The sequence below is a fragment of the Bison bison genome, unplaced genomic scaffold (genome assembly GCF_000754665.1).
Source record: "Bison bison bison isolate TAMUID 2011002044 unplaced genomic scaffold, Bison_UMD1.0 scf7180017864035, whole genome shotgun sequence".
Lineage (NCBI taxonomy): Eukaryota > Metazoa > Chordata > Mammalia > Artiodactyla > Bovidae > Bison > Bison bison.
This window is the reverse complement of record NW_011494607.1, coordinates 14,125,075-14,147,442: the sequence shown is the minus strand read 5'-3', so window position 1 is coordinate 14,147,442 and position 22,368 is coordinate 14,125,075.

Sequence of the window (22,368 nt, the reverse complement as noted above, 5' to 3'; positions counted from 1 at the left end):
ATGAAATGGCAGTAGAATGAAACAGGAATAAGGTTGAAAGAAAAGAAAACATATGAGTGCATATAATAAATCACAATAGTACAATCAAATATTTAAATCCTGAAGTGAGAAGTTAAATTGATAAAGAAAATTAAATCAATGAGGTAAAACAGATTTGAAAACATCCAAAAATGAAATAAATTCAAGAGTTGAAAAAGTCAGTGGGGAAAGTTTACAAGTGCAGCTCAGGAAATGGATATACGATAAACTGTTTATTGGTATTCCTAAAGAATAAGCCAAGGCAAATAAAATAAATGTAACAAAGTAGAAAGATAAAACAGAAAACGCCAAGTGATATTTTAAAAAAGGCACACTCCCATGCATACTGTGATGGTATTATAAAGACAAATCTTATTAAATATATATGTAAAGAAATAAAATTCAGAAATGACCAAAACCAATTCTACAAATTTAAATAGAAAATTTTACAGTGACAACACAGTGAACAAATGTGTATCAGAGATATTCTTATACCAAGCTAAGCTATTTTCATCTACAAATATCACAGAAAGAACATCAGATGAATACGATTTCAAAAACATTTGACATATTTACTCCTCTAAAAATGATTTTAAAGTAGTTTCCTCTCAAATCATCCCACCCTCGCCTTCTCCCATAGAGTCCAAAAGTCTGTTCTTTACATCTGTGTCTCTTTTGCTGTCTTGTATATAGGGTCATTGTTACCATCTTTGTAAATTCCATATATGTGCATTAATATACTGTATTGGTGTCTTTCTTTCTGACTTACTTCACTCTGTATAATAGGCTTCAGTTTTATCCACCTCACTAGAACTAATTCAAATTCATTCTTTTTAATAACTGAGTAATATTCCATTATGTATGTGTACCACAGCTTTCTAATCCATTCGTCTGCCAGTGGACATCTAGGTTGCTTCCATGTCCTGGCTGTTATAAAACAGTGCTGCAATGAACATTGGGGTACACGTGTCTCTTTCAATTCTGGTCAAGGCTGTATATTGTCACCCTGCTTATTTTGCTTATTTAACTTATATGCAGAGTACATCCAGAGAAACGCTGGGCTGGAGGAAGCACAAGCTGGAATCAAGATTGCCGAGAGAAATATCAATAACCTCAGATATGCAAATGACACCACCCTTATGGCAGAAAGTGAAGAGGAACTAAAAAGCCTCTTGATGAAAGTGAAAGAAGAGAGTGAAACAGTTGGCTTAAAGCTCAACATTCAGAAAACAAAGATCATGGCATCTGGTCCCATCACTTCATGGGAAATAGATGAGGAAACAGTGGAAACAGTGTCAGACTTTATTTTTTTGGCTTCCAAAATCACTGCAGATGGTGATTGCAGCCATGAAATTAAAGGCGCTTACTTCTTGGAAGGAAACTTATGACCAGCCTAGTCAGTCAGTCAGTTTAGTCGCTCAGTTGTGTCTGACTCTTTGTGACCCCATGAATCTCAGCACGTCGTGTCTCCATGTCCATCACCAACTCCCGGAGTTTATGCAAACTCATGTCCGTTGAGTTAGTGATGCCATCCAGCCATCTCATCCTCTGGTGTCCCCTTCTCCTCCTGCCACCAATCCCTTCCAGCATCAGAGTCTTTTCCAATGAGTCAACTCTTTGCATGAGGTGGCCAAAGTACTGGAGTTTCAGCTTTAGCATCAGTCCTTCCAGTGAATACCCAGGACTGGTCTCTTTTAGGATGGATTGGTTGGATCTCCTTGCAGTCCAAGGGACTCTCAAGAGTCTTCTCCAACACCACAGTTCAAAAGCATCAATTCTTCGACACTCAGCCTTCTTCACAGTCCAACTCTCACATCCATACATGACCACAGGAAAAACCATAGCCTTGACTAGACAGACCTTTGTTGGCAAAGTAATGTCTCTGCTTTTGAACATGCTATCTAGGCTGGTCGTAACTTTCCTTCCAAGGAGTAAGCGTCTTTTAATTTCATGGCTGCAATCACTATCTGCAGTGATTTTGGAGCCCCAAAAAATAAAGTCTGACACTGTTTCCACTGTTTTCCCATATATTTTCCATGAAGTGATGGGACCGGATGCCATGATCTTCGTTTTCTGAATGTTGAGCTTTAAGCCAGCTTTTTCACTCTCCACTTTCACTTTCATCAAGAGGCTTTTTAGTTCCTCTTCACTTTCTGCCATAAGGGTGGTGTCATCTGCATATCTGAGGTTATTGATATTTCTCCCGGCAATCTTGATTCTAGCTTGTGTTTCTTCCAGTCCAGCGTTTCTCATGATGTACCTAACAATTCTTAGCCTTTGCTAGGCACAATGGTAGGCATGGATGATGCAGTGATGACTAAGACATATAAGTTAAATAAACAGGATGACAATATACAGCCTTGACGTACTCCTTTTCCTATTTGGAGACAGTCTGTTGTTCCACGTCCAGTTCTAACTGTTGCTTCCTGACCTGCATACAGATTTCTCAAGAGGCAGATCAGGTGGTCTGGTATTCCCATCTCTTTCAGAATTTTCCACAGTTTATTGTGATCCACACAGTCAAAGGCTTTGGCATAGTCAATAAAGCAGAAATAGATGTTTTTCTGGAACTCTCTTGCTTTTTCCATGATCCAGCGGATGTTGGCAATTTGATCTCTGGTTCCTCTGCCTTTTCTAAAACCTTACACTTCTGCATAAACTCCTCAGCATGTACACCCATGACAGACACAAACACACACACATACTTCAACACATCATGTAATTAAGCGAAGATAACCAATGTTCTTCATAGCATTATGTAACATAGCCATTAATATGCAAAGATACCCTTAGAGACTGTTTTTGTTTTTTCTTCCAATAATACATATTTAAGTGAAAATAATTAATGTTCTTATCTCTAAGTAGTTTGATCATGCATGCTTACATTCTTCCTCTGGCTTATGTGTATTTTCTAATTGCTCTACAATAATGCACTGATAAAAAAATTATATTTTTTAAAAAAGGATTTAACAAAGATAAATTATGAGGGTTTTCTGAAATTTTATGGTGGCAAAACTTTCTATTGACATCAAACTAAAAGAAAAAAAAAAAACTTTTTTTTTTCATTAGGTTAATTCCAAATGTACCCAGAAGAGAAAATATTAAAATGCACCCTCATGTAGCACTGCAGAAATTATCATTTGTTAATCTTATTTTCTTTATTTTGTCTAGCAACACCATTTCCTCATTTTTCGTTCAAATTCAAGGCAAGTAATATATCTATAAAAATTTTGTATATATTTCTAGAGATAGGTTTTACTAGCATAAGTTCAGCATTAATTTTAAGCAAACAAACTTACCAAAATTTTTAAGTTACCCTAAATATCTGTAACTTGAAATTTGTCACTTTTTACAAAAATAATTTTGGCTGATTTGTCAAATAAGCCAGGTTCATATCAATGTACTAGTCGTATTCAATAACATGATAGTAAACTACAATAATCACAGAATTATATATATATGTATTAACCACAATCACAGAAAACTAACCAAACTTATCACACAAATCACAGCCTTGTCTAACTCAATGAAACTGTAAGCCATGTCACGTAGAGCCATCCTAGATGGATGGGTCACAGTGGAGAGTTCTGACAAATCGTGTTCCACTGGAGAAGGAAATAGCAAATCACCTCAGTATTCTTGCCTTGAGAACCCCATGAACAGTATGAAAAGGCAAAAAGATAGGACACTGAAAGATGAACTCCCCAGGTTGGTAAGAGCCCAATATGCTACTGGAGAAGAGTGGAGAAAAGTTCTAGAAGGAATTAAGAGGCTGAGCCAAAGTGAAAACAGTTGTAGATGTGTCTTAGAAGTAAAGTCTGATGCTGTAAAGAACAATATTGCAAAAGAACCAGGACTGTTACGTGCATGAATCAAGGTAAATTGGAAGTGGCCAACCTGGAGTTTAGCCAAAAAAACCTGAGTGGCCAAACACTCAGGCCAAAGAAGCAAGAGTGAACATCAAAATTTTAGGAATAAGTGAACTAAAATGGACATGAATGAATGAATTTAATTCAGATGACCATTATATTGATAACTGTGGTTAAGAATCCCTTAGAAAATGGAGTAGCCCTCATAGTCAACAAAAGAGTACAAAATGCAGTACTTCAGTGCAATCTCAAAAACAACAGAATAATCTGTTTCCAGTGCAAATCATCATTATCACAGTAATGCAGGTCTATGCTCTAATCACTAATGCCAAAGAAGCTGAAGTTGAGAGGTTCTATGAAGACCTACAAGACCTTCTAAAAGTAACACCAAAAAAAAAAAAAAAGATGTCTTTTTCATCATGGGGGACTGGAATCCAAAAGCAGGAAGAGATACCTGGAGTAGCAGGCAAGTTTGGCCTTGGAGCAGAAATAAAGCAGGGCAAAGGTTAATAGAGTTGTGCAAAGAGAACTCACTGGTTATAGCAAACACCCTCATCCAACAACATGAGATGACTCTACACATGGACATTACTAGATGGTCAATACCGAGATCAGATTGATTATATTCTTTGCAGCCAAAGATGGAGAAGCTCTATACAGCTAGCAAAAACAAGACTGGGAGCTGACTGTGGTTCAGATCATGAACTCCCTATTGCCAAATTCAGACTTAAATTGAAGAAAGTAAGGAAAAGCACTGGGCCATTCAGGTATGACCTAAATCAAATCCCTTATGATTATATAGTGGAAGTGACAATTGATTCAAGGGATTAGATCTGATACACGGAGTGTCTGATGAACTATGGAAGAGGTTCATGATGTTGTACAGGAGGCAGTGATCAAGACCATCACCAAGAAAAAGAACTGCAAAAAGGCAAAATGGTTGTCTGCAGATGCCTTACAAATAGCTGTGAAAAGAAGAGAAGCAAAAGGCAAAGGAGAAAAGGAAAGATATACCCATTTGAATGCAGAGTTCCAAAGAATAGCAAGGAGAGATAAGAAAGTCTTCCTCAGTGATCAATGCAAAGAAATAAAGGAAAACAATAGAATTGGAAGGACTAGAGATCTCTTCAAGAAAATCAGAGATACCAAGAGTCCATTTCATGCAAAGATGGGCTCAATAAAGGACAGAAATGGTATGGACCTAACAGAAGCATAAGATATTAAGAAGAGGTGGCAAAAATACACAGAAGAACTGTATAAAAAAGACCTTCATGACCCTGATAATCACGATGGTGTGATCACTCATCTAGAGCCAGACATCCTGGAATGCAACAAAGTGGGCCTTAGGAAGCATTACTACAAACAAAGCTAGTGGAGATGATGGAATTCCAGTTGAGCTTTTTCAAATCCTAAAAGATGATGCTGTGAAAGTGCTACTCTTGATATGCCAGCAAATTTGGAAAACTAAGCAGTGGCCACAGGACTAATAAATGTCTGTTTTGATTCCAATTTCAAAGAAAGGCAATGCCAAATAATACTCAAACTAGTGCACAATTGCATGCATCTCATATGCTAGCAAAGAAATGCTCAAAATTGTCAAAGCCAGGCTTCTACAGTATGTAAAACATGAACACCCAGATGTTTAAGCTAGATTTAGAAATGGCAGAGGAACCAGAGATCAAATTACCAACATCTGTTGGATCACCGAAAAAGCAAGAGAGTTCCAGAAAGACATCTACTCCTTCTTTATTGACTACGCCAAAGCCTTTGACTATGTGGATGACAACAAACTGCGAAAAATTCTTCAAGAGATGGGACTACCTGACCTGCTGCCTGAGGAGTCTGTATGCAGGTCAAGAAACAACATTTAGAACTGGACATGAAACAATAGACTGGTTCCAAATTGGGAAAGGAATATGTCAAGGCTATATATTGTTACCTTGCTTATTTCACTTATATGCAGAGTACATCATGAAAAATGCTGGACTGGATGAAGCATAAGCTGGAATCAACACTGCCGGGAGAAATATCAAAACCTCAAATATGCAGATGACACCACACTTATGGTAGAAAGCAAAGAAGAACTAAAGAGCCTCTTGATGAAAGTGAAAGAGGAGAGTGAAAAAGTTGGCTTAAAACTCAACATTCAGAAAATGAAGATCATGACATCTTGTCCCATCCCTTCATGGTAAATTGATGGGAAAAGAATGGAAACAGTAACAGACTTTATTTTTTTGGACTCCAAAACCACTGCAGATGGTGACTGTAGCCATGAAATTAAAAGATGCTTGCTCCTTGGAAGAAAAGTTATGACAAACCTAGACAGCATATCAAAAGCAGAGACATTGCTTTATTAAATAATGTCCATCTAGTAAAAGCTATGGTTTTTCCAGTATTCATGTATGGGATGTGAGAGTTGGACCATAAAGAAAGCTGAGTGCTGAACAATTGATGCTTTTAAACTGTGGTGCTGGAGAAGTCTCTTGAGAATCCCCTGGACAGCAGGGACATCCAGCTAGTCCATCCTAAAGGAAATCAATCCTGAATATTCATTAGAAGGACTGATGCTGAAGCTGAAACTCCAGTACTTTGGTCACCTGATATGAATGACTGATTTACATATAAAGACCCTAATTTTGGAAAAGATTGAAGGTGGGAGGAGAGGGAGATGAGAGAGGATGAAATGGTTGTATGGCATCACCGACTCAATGGACATGAATTTGAGTAAACTCTGGGAGTTGGTTTTAAATAGGGAGGCCTGGTGTGCGTCAGTCCATGGGGTCACAAAGAGTTGAACGTGATGAGCCACTGAACTGAAGTGAGGAACAAAATATCAAATTGCCAACATCCACTGGATCACAGAAAAAGAAAGAGAATTCCAGAAAAATATCTACTTCTGTTTCATTGACTATGCTAAAGCCATTGATTTTGTGGATCGCTAAAAACTGTGGAAAATTCTTCCAGAGATGGGAATACCAGACCACCTTACCTGCCTCCTGAGCAACCTGTATGCAGGTCAAGAAGCAACAGTTAGAACTGGACAAGAACAACAGATTGGCTGAAAATTGGGAAAGGAGTACATCAAGGCTGTATATTGTCACCCTGCTTATTTAATTCTTATGCAGTGTACATCATGAGAAGTGAAATGCCAGTCTGGATAAAGCAGAAGCTGGGATCAGGACTGCAGGGAGAAATATCTACAACCTCAGATATGCAAATGACACCACCCTTATTTGAGAAAGTGAAGAGGAGCTAAAGAATATTATGATGAAAATGAAAAAGGAGCGTGAAAAACCTCGCTTAAAACTCACATTCAAAAAACTAAGATCATAGCATCCGATCCCATCACTTCATGGCAAATGTATGGGGAAACAATGGGTACAGTGAGAGACTATTTTCTTGGGCTCCAAAATCACTGCAGCTGTTGACTGCAGCCATGAAATTAAAAGATGCTTGCTCCTTGGAAGAAAAGCTATGACCAAACTAGAGAGCATATTAAAAAGCAGAGACATTACTTTGTAAATAAAGGTCTGTCTAGTCAAAGCTATGCTTTTTCCAGTAGTCATGTATGATGTGAGAGTTGGACTCTAAATAAAGCTGATCACCAAAGAATTGATACTTTTGAACTGCGGTGTTGGAGAAAACTCTTGAGAGTCCCTGCGACTGCTAGGAGATCCAAACAGTCCATCCTAAATGAAGTCAGTCCTGAATATTCTTTGAAGAACTGATGCTGAAGCTGAAGCTCCAATACTTTGGCCACCTGATGTGAAGGACTGACTCATTGGAAAAGACCCTGATCCTGGGAAAGATTGAAAATGGGAGAAGGGGATGATAAAGGATGAGATGGTTGGATGGTGTCACCAACTCGATGGACATGAGTTTGAGCAAGCTCCAGGAGTTGGTGATAGACAGGGAAGCCTGCCATGCTGCACTCCATGGGGTCACAAAAAGTCGGACACGACTGAATGACTGAACTGAACACTTGAAACCAACATACTGTTGTATGTCAACTATACTCAAAAAAAGTTTGCTATTTAATTCTATGGTAGAAATTTAGTTATTTTTAGATTATTAATTGAATAGATATTTTAATCATGGAAAATTTGTCATGCAAAATCCCAGAATTGTTTCACTGTGTTTGTTACGTAACATAAGTAGACCTCTTCTTCCTAAGAATATGTTTCAGTTTTTATGTAAATTTCTCTAGAAATTCTTAACCATTCACTTGTTCTAGGGTTTATTATCCTCACTGAGAAAATTTGAAGTGAAGTACCACAGCCACTTGAGTTGTAAAGCTGCCATAGCTTTTAACTTGGGAAACGGAATCTCTGTTCCAATACTTTACATCCTCATGTTCAGAGAAAGTTCAATATAACAGGTGTGAATTTGTGGGAAAACATTTGAAATGAATAAGTAGATGAGATATTTTTCTCCTCTAAACCATTGAACATTTATTTCTTAGTGAGAAAAGTAAATTATCACTCCTCTGTGAAGTATATTAGAGGCAAGGGCATTCAGCAGTGAGTAGGAAATGCAGTTCTCTGGTAGAAGGAGATATAAGAACCACTTTTAACTTATTGGGGGAAGAGAAAGTAGCTAATGTGATTTTCTTGCTGTGAATTTTACTCTCTATTATGAATTAACAGGGGAATTTTATGAAGCAGGCAGTTTTACTAGTGCTATATTGAATCAGGAAATATTTGAATTCTGTTAAGTAATTCATTTAGATATTGATTGATTGGTTGATTGATTTGTTTGGTTAATGGAATATTATCTATCTGCCAAGCATTAGAGCTACAATTCTGAATCTATATTTCAGTGAAGAAAATATCTTCTTTGCTTTCTGGGGATTTTTTTCTCTTAAAAATGATCCCTATTTATTCAGAACTGGAGGAGAAGTGAAAATTTTCAACTTGAATATAAGTAAAAGGGAAATTTTAAAATACTTCCTAGACTTAGTGTATACAGTGGGAGTCATGAAAATACTGGGAAATTTTGAATTAGAATCAAATTCTGTAAAAGCCTCCCATTATCATTCTAGGGTAAAAATACAAGTAAATGAACAGTTATAAATTATGTTAATTGGTTCTCTACAAAGGATTACCATTTGTGTGCTTAATATTAGATGTATTTATTCTATTGTATGCATTAATTAACCTTAAAAATAATATGAGGCAAAATTTTTATAATCACTATAATCCAGAAATATTTATATTTTAGTATGTAAGTAATACACATAGCAAGGCACTGTTCTTAAGCATCAAAAAATATTTACACATTTAAAACTTATTACAACTCTATAGGTGCTAATATTTTCCTACTTTCTGCTGAGGCAAATTTGAAGAAATAACATTAGAGTCATACAACTATGACTGGGATTTGAATCAGCAAAGTTATACTCTAAGTTTCACATCTGTTTGGTTGTGAGAGATAACAGCATAATAAATCCTCATATACTCATCACCCAGTTTCAACTAGAAATATATGTCTGATTTTGTTTTAACTATATCCTTTTCTTTTTTTTTTTACTCTTTATTTTTTAATTTTTTTAATTTTATATAAAATATGAATATATTGAAAAGGATATAGTTTTTTTTAATTAAAAAAAAACTATATCCTTTTCAATATATTCATATTTTAGCATTAGATGTAACTAAGTGGGTAAGGTCAACAAAAACCTTTGACTTTAATGTTGCATTTGAATCATTACCAAAGAAAATTCCTTTTTAGGGGAAGATGATTTTACTTACTTGGAAGAACTTCTTCTCAAACTGATAGTAGAATGAACAAAAGAGATGTCTCAGAAGAACCCCTTTCTCTTGACTATGAGGAGCTAAGGTATGCTAAGTCACAAATAATCAGTTCTGCTACAGAAATTCAGGTACACACAACCTTGAAATTTAGGGGAACAGACTGCGATGCTGAACTGAGAGGGCGCTAGATTTAGAACCCCGTGAGAATCATGATATAATGCTAGAGGTGAACAAACAATTTGGTTTCCCAGAAAGCTAAGTGGAAAACACACTGAACATAATGAAGATAAAAAGTTAAACTCATTGAATATTGCCTTAAAAAGAACAAAGGACGGTCACAGATATCTGAAAACTTGCAGAAAATAGATTAAATGATGGTAAAGTTATTGAATTAGTGGGAAAGGCATCACCCTTAGCAGTTCTTTTCTAAAGGTGTGTGATCCCTCCCTCAACTGAGGACAATTAAGAGCTAGATAAAACCTGAGTGAAAGACAAAGTCTCTTTCACTGCAACTAGGGTCTTTAACAAAAGAAGATCTGAGTAAGTGTCTCTAGATTCCTTTTTGGTATTTACTCCAGATATCATCTCCAGAGGTGCACATGGATAATAAGTCTGAAATTCAATTATGGCTATTACAGATAAATCAGGTACCATGAAAATATGCTTCCTTCCAAAGAAAAGATTCCACCCATGTTTCTGTACATTAAAGAGGGAAAATCTATGAGAAAATTACTTGCTACTCACACTGCAGCTGTGATCTGGGAGTATGACAAAGGAAGGAAGCAACGGAGTACTGGTTTGTTGTTCCTCTGGAGAGAAGTTTTCAGAAAATTTAAGTCCACCGCGGATCCAGGAAAGCTGGCAGGTTCTTCTTACATGCTACTTCAGACATGCTCACATTCACTGAAGATAAGCACATGCTGACACTAAATGCTGCTTGTCTCCACTACAGCTTGCAGAATCACACTCTTCTCTTGAATCAGCTAATTATGACAGTGGTGTGGCTGGGATATTTGCAGGTGTCCAGAACTTGATTATAAAACTTTTGGCTCTTGGGAGGCATTTCGCAGACCTGCAAGCCTTGTAGTTGCCCAGCCTCAAAACTGAAGAAAGGGTCCTAAGATGGCTCCAGAGACATCATTAATATAATAGAAGAGAAATCTTACTCATGTACAGCAGAGTCCTAGATCAACACCGCACCATGTGCTGCAGACGGCAGACAAGACATGGCAGCCATGTTTGCTACTCAGAGGAGAAGGAGGCTACACTTTATAAGAGAAATTGACATCAGGTTAACTCGTCAGCTACTAGGGAAACCAGCAGCTGGGCACATCCCTCACAGCCACTCAGGTTAAGGGTCATTAAGAGGGCAAATGTTTTCCTTAAATCAACTAGTATGTGGAGCCAATCTGGCTTAAGGGGCCGGGGCAGGCAGGTTTGTGTGAGTAGCTATAGATGAAGCAGGGCTAGTGGAGCAGGAGACATACAAAAGCAAGAGAAAAGCCATCATGAGTGGCATACCCAGATTTTTCCTACTCTTACTCTTGGCGCTCTTTTAAACATCACAACAGTGGATAATTCTACGTTATTTAATTGTCTAGTACAAGACTTATCAAACTTGGCACTAATGATATTTTGAACTACATAGTTCTTTGAGGGATGGCCTGTGCATTTTAGGATATTTATCAGCATTCCTAGCTCCTACCCATCTGATGCCAGTAGTAACTCCCCAGTTGTGACAACCAGAAATATCTCCAGACATTGCCAAGTGTTGTCTGAAGAATAAAATTGCTTCACATGGAAAACCACTGGTCAACTACTGGACCATTAGACCAGGCTGACCCACATTTTGAAAGTGGTTATGAGTCACTATAACCATAAAATTTAGGCATTTGACTACTTAAAACTTTGTACATGATTATATTCACAGCGTATACTTTGTTTTCTTTACTAAACCTAAATTTTTCAAAGAATTTCATTAAAATTTTAACAACACAAAATGCCCCAAAATATCCTCTCATGTGTTAATACTTGGTTGTATTTCTAACATAACTTTTTTTTCATGTGCAACCTTAATTGAGTAACCCAATCAGCACAATTGATAATAATTCTTTGATCTTATTCAATAGAAAGCTGATATTTAATGTCACCATTTCAAAAATGTATTTCATTATTGATTCTACACAATAATATAAAAAAGATATATATATATTGCATTTGATTGATTTGTTTCTTATTCTAGGGCATCATCTATCCTTGTTCATTGTTTGGCCAGGCTATTTATTATTTGAATAAATGGGTTAATTTGTCCTGTAGAATTTCACATTGGTAAGGTGTGCCATGTGGAGGGGCTTCCCAGGAGGTGCCATTGGTAAAGAACCCTCCCGCCAATGGAGGAAACATAAGAGATGGGGATTTGATTTCTGGGTGGGGAAGATCCCCTGGAGGAGGGCAAGGGCAATCCACTTCAGTATTCTTGCCTGGAGAATCCCATGGAAATAGGAGCCTGACAGGCTACAACCCATAGGATCGTAAAGAGTCAGCCATGACTGAGGTGACTTCAACTTGGCATGCACAAACACGTGCCATATGAAGTGGGTTGTGTTACAGGAAATTAAATCTGAGTTTAGGAAATTTTAGTTTGTATAATAGTCAATAATTATACTTACTCATTGCTCTGTAGGGAATTATAACCTTTATTGTGCTGCTGCTGCTGCTGCTGCTGCTGCTAAGTCCCTTCAGTCGTGTCTGACTCTGTGCGACCCCATAGATGGCAGCCCACTAGGCTTCCCGTCCCTGGGATTCTCCAGGCAAGAACACTGAAGTGGGTTGCCATTTCCTTCTCCAATGCATGAAAGTGAAAAGTGAAAGTAAAGTCGCTCAGCCGTGTCTGACTCTAGCGACCCCATGGACTGCAGCCTACCAGGCTCCTCCGCCCATGGGATTTTCCAGGCAAAAGTACTGGAGTGGGGTACCATTGCCTTCTCCGAACCTTTATTGTATTGGACACTAAACATGTCTGCACTTTGATTTTGAGGGTGATACTATTTCTGTCTGCCAAAGAAATGCTCTGTGTGAATGTCATTGGAAAGAGCCATCAGTGCCTTACTCACAAAGCATGCAGAAACATGAGAGATTTGTGGAGTATTGACTCCCCAAAATTTTCATCCCTCATTTCTACATTGTCTTGAATTCCGAAGAACTTTCAAGTAAATATGATGCCAATCTGATTAATCTGATCTAGAGAGGTTAGTAAAAAAAAAAAAAATCAATTCAACTGTTTTATACAATATTTTATAAAGACTCAATAAAATTCCAAGGAGCCTAATGAAATCAACCTGAGCTGTTTGACTAAAATATGCTGTCCAAGGTAGCAGACACTGCTGAACAAGTCAGGTTTTAACTCAGAAAGCCTTGTGTCTTACTCTGTAAGTTTTAGCACTGACCTTTCCACTTGGCTTGAGGCATTAGTCCAGGCACAGCAGATGCATTAGTGATTGCACAGATTCTGCCTTGGTCTGTAAGGAACAAGATTCAAGCAATCATCCATAACTACTATGACCAGTGAGTCCAGGCTAAATGCCTTCCAGGACCATTGCAATGTAATTGATCACTTCAGTTAAAGTCAGGGATAAATTTTATACCATGATTTCTAATTTGTTGACACATTGTACAGATAAATGCCTCCAAGGAGCATATAAATAATGAATCAGTTAGTCCTCTGGGAAGCAGCTCCAAGCAACCAAGAGTTGCCTCATTTTGAAAAGATATCCACAGTTAAATGTAAGCTGCATGACCTACTGTTAGTGTTTCATAAAATAACTGAAGGTTTCATATGTCTACTCCTAACTATGTCTCTCTGATTTGGGGAAAAGGGTGAATTATTGCACTGTTTCCATATAAGAAGCACAAAGCCAGAGGCAGATTAATGTGCCTAAAAAGAAATTATTTGCAAAAATGTGGGGTCCTGCAAGATTGAGAATGCCTGCAATGTAATCTTCCTAAAAACTAATAAACTTTGTTTCCAAGTTCAATTTGAATAATTGATATAATTCTTGTTTCAAAAGGAATTGCAACAAAATGGCATCTGCCCCACAGAATAAGTGAGTGAAAGTTCTAGCATGCAGGTGAGCAAAACATCCAAAGACCTCTAGAAGTGTTTTGTGTTGGAGATGGAGTTGCTGGGTTACTTTCCTCTGTTCCAATATATGTATGAGTGAAAATTAAGAAAATTTCAGTAAAATCTTGGTTGGTATTTTCTGTCTGTGACTAGTAGTAAGTTTTTACTATGGATATTAATAAAAACCTTTTATTTAAAATTTTTCACACTGCACTTTACCACTAAAAGTATTTGCAACAGTTCAAGAGAGTCACATGGGAAGTGTCTCTTGTGAAGAAGGTTCTAGGAGTGACTCTAAAAAACAAACTTACCATACCTCCCTCCCAGTGTCTGGAGTGTTACCTTCTCAGATGATGAGACTATTACTGTTCTCCATCACAATACAAGTGTGTCTTACTGTGTTAGTTATGTATGTTTAGTTACTCAGTTGTATCTGACCCTTTGTGACTCCATGGACTGTAACCCACCAGGGTCCTTTCTCCATGTGGATTCTCCAGGCAAGAATACTGGAGCGGGTTGTCATGCCCTACTCCAGGGGATCTTCCCAATCCAGTGATTAAACACAAGTCTCCTGCACTGCAGGAGGATTATTTACCATCTTAGCCACCAGGGAAGCCCTATTTTCCAATTACACTCAATACACAATCAAACTGAAATACAAGGAGAAAAAAATGAAAAATGTATAAAAGAGCATCCAAGATTTGGGGCAATATCAAACTCATGTTTGCATGACTGACATTTTGGAAAAAGGAGAGAGAAAAAGGACAGGATAAATACTCAAGAAATAATGGCAAGGACATCCCTAATGTTAATGAACTGACATCAAGCACAGAACTAAGAACCTCAGAGAAAACTAATAAGATAAATAGGGGAAAATAATGAAATAACAATAAAAAGTACATACAAAAGAATATGCTTCAAACTACTGAAAACTAAACACTTAATAGAGAAACATAACTAGAGAAAAAAATAGAGATTGCCTGAATAGAAATGAGGAAAATAAAGAAGCCATTTGTTGAAATTATGTGAGAAGACAAGAAAACGTATATTTAAAATGTGAAAAGAAAAATTTCAACCCATAATTTTATACCCAGCTTTCAGAAAAATGATAATGACATCTTCAAAAATTGTGGAGTAAGGGCTAGTGAATTTGTTGTTTCTAAGAGTAATGAATAAATTAACAAAACATATCAGATTCCTTTTTTTTCAGAGTTCTGTATATCCAAAGGTCTGTGGCCACCTAAGGAATATTTATTTAAAAAAATGAATGATCTCAGTAAGAACAAAAAATTGTGTGGGGATTTTATTTGGCCCTGTGCCATCCTTGTTCCTCTGCATCTACTTGATAGTCACTATTTTACCTATCTTATGGATCTGTTGAAGACTCTCACTTGCAGAGGTTGTATATATTTGACCTGAATTCACTCATTGAATTCTCTCAGAATCCATTCAGTGTAGCCCTTTCTCAGAGTGTTTGTGAGAATTTGCAGAAACTGCTCAACGTCTCAGCTGCCTAACATTGTGAGGCTGCGATAACATTGTGATGCTGCTGCTGCTGCTGCTAAGTCACTTCAGTCGTGTCCGACTCTGTGCGACCGCATAGACGGCAGCCCACTAGCCTCCTCTGTCCCTGGGATTCTTAAATATGTGCAAAAAACTTAAAAAGAAATATGTCCAAAACACTTAAGAAATCTAGTAAATGGTTTTCATAGAGAATTTTGAGGAGCTTTGATATTCCCTTGAGAATTTAGAAGACTGCACTCGTGCACAGAATGATAGGCATACTCAAAGAGTTTTTGCACGCTCAAGTGTGGCTAATCTTAAGGTCGGCACAAACAAAAAGTGAAGAATAATAGATGTTGTAAACTATTTTCTTGAAAATATGCACCAGAACACATACAGAACACCTCAGCAAAGCCTGGAGGAGATCTCAAAAGAAGGCATTTAAAGAAGTCTCTGTTCAATCATCAGCTGACCACTACGTTATCTCAGCAGAGATTTCAGAAAGTACATACACATGACAGTGAAGACAGAATTTACAGAATTAGTTTAGAAAAGTTATTAAGCAAACAAAGAACAACTGTACTAACTAGTAACAACAACGAATTATGGGGAGGGAAAGAATCTAATTAACACAGTTGCCACATTACTTGATTTGAAACATATATCATCAACAAAAATATTTAAAGACATACAAAAAGTAGAAAATATGGCCAATACATGAGAACATAAGCAATTGAAAGAAACAGCCCATGAGGAAACACAGACACTGGATTAAGAGACAAAGATTTTAGATCAGCTTTTTAAAATATCTTCAGAAACTAAAACAAACAAACAAATGATGTCCAGATAATTATACAATGTATGGAAAACAGAAATGACCATCAAACAGACTGTCAATAAAGATATAGGAGACGAATAGTATGATAACTGAAAGGAAAATTCACTGAAAGGCCTCAAGCCAGAGACAGAAAGAATCAGCATACTTGGAGCCCAGAAAATTGATATTTTCTGGAGTAATAGTAAGAAAAATTAATGAAAAAAAAAAAGAGTGCATCTTCAGGATAAATCATATGTCAGGTTCTAAAATGAGCCTAAAAAAAGTTAAAAGTACTCATCATCAAAATTTGTTCTTCGACTTCAGTGGAAGGCAATTCCATAACAATAACAAAAAGAAATTTGGGGGATTCAGAAGGAACAAACAACAGGAGGAAATATGTGCAAATTAAACAGCATTTCTAACATGACCTGAAGATTAAAACAAGAAATCATAAGCAAAATTTTAAAAATAGCTTGAGATGAATGAATATAAAAACATAGCACACTCACACTTTTGTAATGTAGCTAAAATGGTGTTTAAAAGAAAATTAATAAACAATGCTATATTAAAAATGAATATTTCAAATTACTAAACTACAGTAGAAGAGTAAACTAAGCTCAAAGCAAGCAGAAAGAAAAGAACAAAATTAGAGCAGATAAATAAAACAAGCAGTAGAAAAATAGAGAAAATTATTGAAATCAGTCTGTTGTTTTATAAGATCCACAAAATTAAAGAAAAAAAATTTTTTTCTAGATTTTACAAGAAAATCAAATTACTAAAATAAGGAATATAAAAGGGGATATTAATTCTGATCTTACAGACATTTTTAAAAAATAATTATAAGAAAATTTTATGAACAATTGTATGTCAATAAATTAGATAACCTAGATGAAATGGACAAATGCCTAGAAAGATGCAGGCTACAGAAAGGATTCAAGGAGAAATAGAAATCTGAATGGATTTATAACAAGTAAGGTAATTGAGTTATTGGTCAAAAAACTTCAAAATACAATTCCTGATCATAATAATTCATTTTTTAATTCTAAGAAACATTTAAAGATTCAACACCAATACACAGATTCTTTCAAAAGGTAAAAGAAGGAGAAATATTTCCAAACTCATTCCAGAATTATGCTGATATTAAAACCAGGTTTAGTATCACAAGAAGTGAAAAATGCAAAATAATATTCCTTTTGAATATAGACACAAAATTTCCCTAAAAATACCACCAGACTTTGTTCAGCAATATGACCTGTGTAGATTTAGCTCAAGATGACAAAGTTGGTTTAATATATCAAAATTAATTAATGTAATATCCCACAGTGATAAAAAAATAACAAAACTTTATTATTATTTCAATGGCACAGTGAAAAAAAATTTTTTTTTACAAAATAAGCACATTTTTTAATGATGAAAACACTCAACAAACTAAAAATAGAAGAGAACTTGCTGAAGCAGATAAAAGACTTATACTTGAAAAACCCAAAGCTAACTTCAAACTGAATGGGTAAAGAAGAAAGATTTCATCCAACAACATAACCAACAAAAGAAAGTCCACACTATCATTTTATTGAACATTAAAATGAAGGATATAGTCATTGTATGCTTTACTGCGGGCAATAAAAATTTTAAAGAGTATCTAGATTAAAAAAAAAAAGAAATTAAACTATCTCTATATATATATTACATGACATTTTATTTAGAGAAACAAGGACTAAACAAAATTGTATCAGATCTAATCAATAAGTTTATCAAATTGGTAGGACATAAGCTCTTTATTTAAAAAATCATGTTTTAACAATTTAGCAATGAACAATTCCAAAATTAACAGTTTCATTTCCAATAAGATCACAAAGAATAGATACTTAAGAATACATGTAATAAGAAATGCAAGACTTGTACACTGTAAACTATAAAACATTGTTAAGTGAAGCTAAATAAGATGTAAACAAAACATCTCACCTGGAAGACCAATATTATTATTGTTATGACTCTCCAAATTGTTTATATTAAATTCATGAAATTACTAAAAAAATTTTTTAAATATCTTGATTGCATCTCATCTACATTAATAGTCTAATAATAACATAGTTAAGGGAAGTTAGCAATATGCACATCTCCCCAATAAATCAAATAGTGGGAACATTAATAGTTGTGAATTTATAAACTGTATTGGCCAAAACACTTTCCTTATATTTATGTTCTGAAAGAAAAGTTTTCTATAACTGAATTACAAAGAAAAAGTCTACAAGCCAAAATGAATATCATATTCCTGTAATAGATGGCAGTATGAAAGTATGAATTGTTCTCTAGAAATATGTAAGCATTTTGTTCCTGCTGAATAATTGGATTATTCTCCATTGTTTCCCTTCTAATTCATCAAGATACAAAGATGTCACAAATATGCTGATATCATTAGGGGTTACTTTAAACACATATTTTTTTTTAACACATATTTTTATAAAATTAATTTAAAAATTTTTTTATAAATTTGGGCCTGATAAGGGGTCTGGTTATTAATTAAAATCTCTATATCAGTTTTGAATATTTTGAACAACTTAGATATGATCCTGTCAAGATGAATACTGGAAGTAAGTTTTTATTTTTATAAGAATTACATAAGATTAGAGGCCTTTTCCCTAATTGCATAGAAGAAAAAAAAAATGTTAACTTTTCCTATTTAGGCAACACAAATAGGACTCTCTGAATCTGACAAACCTTTAAAACATGAGAAAAGGACAACTATTGTATTCAAAATTTATTTTGATTAAGCTGTTTCAAAACAGAAGGAATAACACCAGAAGCAGCTTCAGAATGTGTTATTTAAGTGGGGCTTAGGACAGAAATCTGGCTGGAATGAGATGGTAGGGTACTACTATTGAAGGTAACTTCTGAATAGCAAACACAGTGTATTTCAATATTGTATTTATGTGGGAAGACCTAGAAGAGCTGATGAAGATGGAAAAAGCTGTCAATACACTAAATATCTTATCACTGCCAGTTAACAGTGTTCTGTATAAATAGTCCTGTGGAAATAGAACTTCTCTTTAGAGACTCATGAATGTTCTCTAGGAGCTGGTTTGCAATGCAGAGAATAGACTGTTTTCATTAAGAACTCATCTGCTGTGCTGGGATGTACCAAGTTAACTAGTCTCAGTTTTATTCAGATATCAAAGTTTTATTTCTATGTCTTGGAATTTGTATCCTGACTCTAGTATTAATGGAGGAAATAATCACAATGGTAAAAAAAAAATATCCCTATACTGGGAAAAATAAATATGCATTCTCCTAGAACTGAGTTCAGAGAAGGCAATGGCAACGCACTCCAGTACTCTTGCCTGGAAAATCCCATGGATGGAGGACCCTGGTGGGCTGCAGTCCATGGGGTCGTGAAGAGTCGGACACGACTGAGCAACTTCACTTTCATTTTTCACTTTCATGTATTGGAGAAGGAAATGGCAACCCACTCCAGTGTTCTTGCCTGGAGAATCCCAGGGACGGGGGAGCCTGGTGGGCTGCCATCTATGGGGTCGCACAGAGTCGGACACGACTGAAACGACTTAGCAGCAGCAGCAGCAGAACTGAGTTACTCCTCATAGGAACTGTTTTTCCTATATCATAACAATTATCATGGAAAATATCTTTTTTTTTTTGGAAGCTATCAATATTTGAGAAAAAATTGGATGGCAGTTTTTAGATGAACTCTACCTGTTTAGCTTAGCTTATCTATAGGGAACTCAACAAAATAAACACACGCAGTATTATGAGTAAACTGTGGAGTGAATTTTCTTTAAATATTATTTTTAATTATAACAGGCCTTGTGAACTTAATACTAGAGGCAGCTGAAAAGTGGTATAATTTTTAGGTATAGCAATATGAGTCTCAAGTATAAGTGACTGGCTACAGGTTTAATGATCTAAAAAGGCCACATATATAAACCAAATGTTTAATTTCAAACACTGAACATCAAAGCATTTTCTTTTTCTTCTGACAGTTAAACTACTTTTAACATAGTCTGGAAATTGGTTTACAGACTTTTCTTATAGCCAAAGACGTGAGAACAGAGATTCTGGCCATGTGGCTGCCTCGAGCTATAGGCCTTGGCCTGCCATAGATGATTAAAAAGGTTCTGTGGCGAAAGAGTCAAGACTTTTTTGGGCTATGATTTTAAATGAGTGTAGTTTGGAACAATTTAAATGGGGAGAGAACTACATTCTTGAAAACCTTGACTCTTTTTTACTTTTTCCTTCTTTCCAGCTGGCTGGAGCCTCTACTTTGTCCAAATCAGGTGTTTGTCCAGTTGGAAGCCAAATGTTTTTAGAATTAAATGGAAATAACACTTGTTATTTCATATTTTTAAATGTCAAATCTCTGCATAAAGGCAAGGGCAATTGAAGCAAAAAAAAAAAATACATAACTTGGCTTGAAGTTGATAGGAGGAGTTAAAGGAACAGATATATTGTTGTAAATCATATGGCAGAAGTGCCACCCCTACCCAAGTCACATGTGGTTTTCTTTAAAATAAAGGACCTTCCTATTATGTAGAGAGTATTTCCCTGCAGCTATTCATATACATTTACTGCTCAACTACTTGCAGAAATGAGGGTCTTTGAAGGCTTAAGTATATTCATACATTCATAAAAATGACATACTCATTAGCAGTTATTGAACCAAAGGAAACTCTGCATTAAAAAAAAAAAAAAGAACCTCATGAATAGAAACTGAAGTGTTTGTATTGTTTTTGAATCTAATCTTTATTGACTGTGTATTATATGCTGAGCACCAAAGAATTTATGCTTTTGAATTGTGGTGTTGGAGAAGACTCTTGAGAGTCCCTTGGACAGCAAGGAAATCCAACCAGTCCATCCTAAAGGAAATCAGTCCTGAATATTCTTTGGAAGGACTGATGCTGAAGTTGAAACTCAAATATTTTGAACACCTGATGTGAAGAACTGACTCATTGGAAAAGACCCTGATGCTGAGAAAGATTGAAGGCGGAAGGAGAAGGGGTCAACAGAGGATGAGATAGTTGGATGGCATCATCGACTCAATGGGCATGAGTTTGAGCAAGCTCCGGGAGTTGGTGATGGACAGGTAAGCCTGGCATACTGCGATCCATGGGGTTGCAAAGAGTCAGACATGACTGAGCGACTGTACTGAACTGAACTGATGATTTGCAAACCCTTTACAGAGCACAAGGTCCTGGAATCAAATCACCTGGATTCTCAGTTCAGTTTCTGTTTGATCATGAGCAAGTTATTTAAACTCCATTTGTCTTTTTTCTCAATCTGTAAAATTGAGGTAGTGATAATTTATGGAGTTGGTGAGGATTAAATAAAACAATTTATCTAAAATTTTTCTGAGAGAATTGGGCATACCATACCAAGGACCAATCTTGCTACATAGTAGGCACTTAACAAAATTACTCAGGAAAGATTACCTATTACTAGTATCATTACAAATGACCTTTGTGACAATCCTGTGAGTAGATGATCTTATTGACAATTTGAATATGACATATTAAGAATCTTTAATGCCAAGTTATAATATTTTCTCAAGTTTACTCAGAGACCTAAAGTGGTAGACCAAGTGAGCTGGTACACAAGACAGGTCTCTCCTAGCATCAAGTCTGCAACTTCATTTAACATAAATATATTAAGAATCGGTATGTGTTGGGTCCTGTGGTTGGATCCAGTCAGTCAAAGATAAAAAAGGCATGATCCATCACCTAAAGAGATTATATTCTTCATAGATAGTCATATGTGAAAATCAGCCATTTAAATAAAATACATTAAGGGCGTTAGAGAAAGAACAGAGTAAGCTGCTGCCTCACTGTAGCAGTATGGACTACTGTCTGTGAGAACTGGTAAAATACTCAAGCCTTCTCAAGCATGCTTACATAAACAGATTTTATTTCTTCAATTAGGTACACTTTAAAAAAAAAAAAAAACTGATATCACTAATGCAAAATCCAGTAAAGCATATAATAGGTATTTTTATTAGAAATATTTGATATCCAAACCTATGATTTTGGATATATGTCAACATGTCATCTGTACTCACTCCATTCTTTAAATATGTGATTAAACATTAAATAGATATCACAGCTTTCAACAATATCTCAGAAATACCTTAAATCCAATTATTTACAAGGGAAATAGGTAAGGTACCATGCAGAGTTAGGTGTTTTAATTTTAATTGCTTTAAGATTTGCAAGGAAAATCAAGATATAGAAAAAATTTAGATTATTAAAATAATTGTGGGTTGCTTTATCCAGATAAAATTAG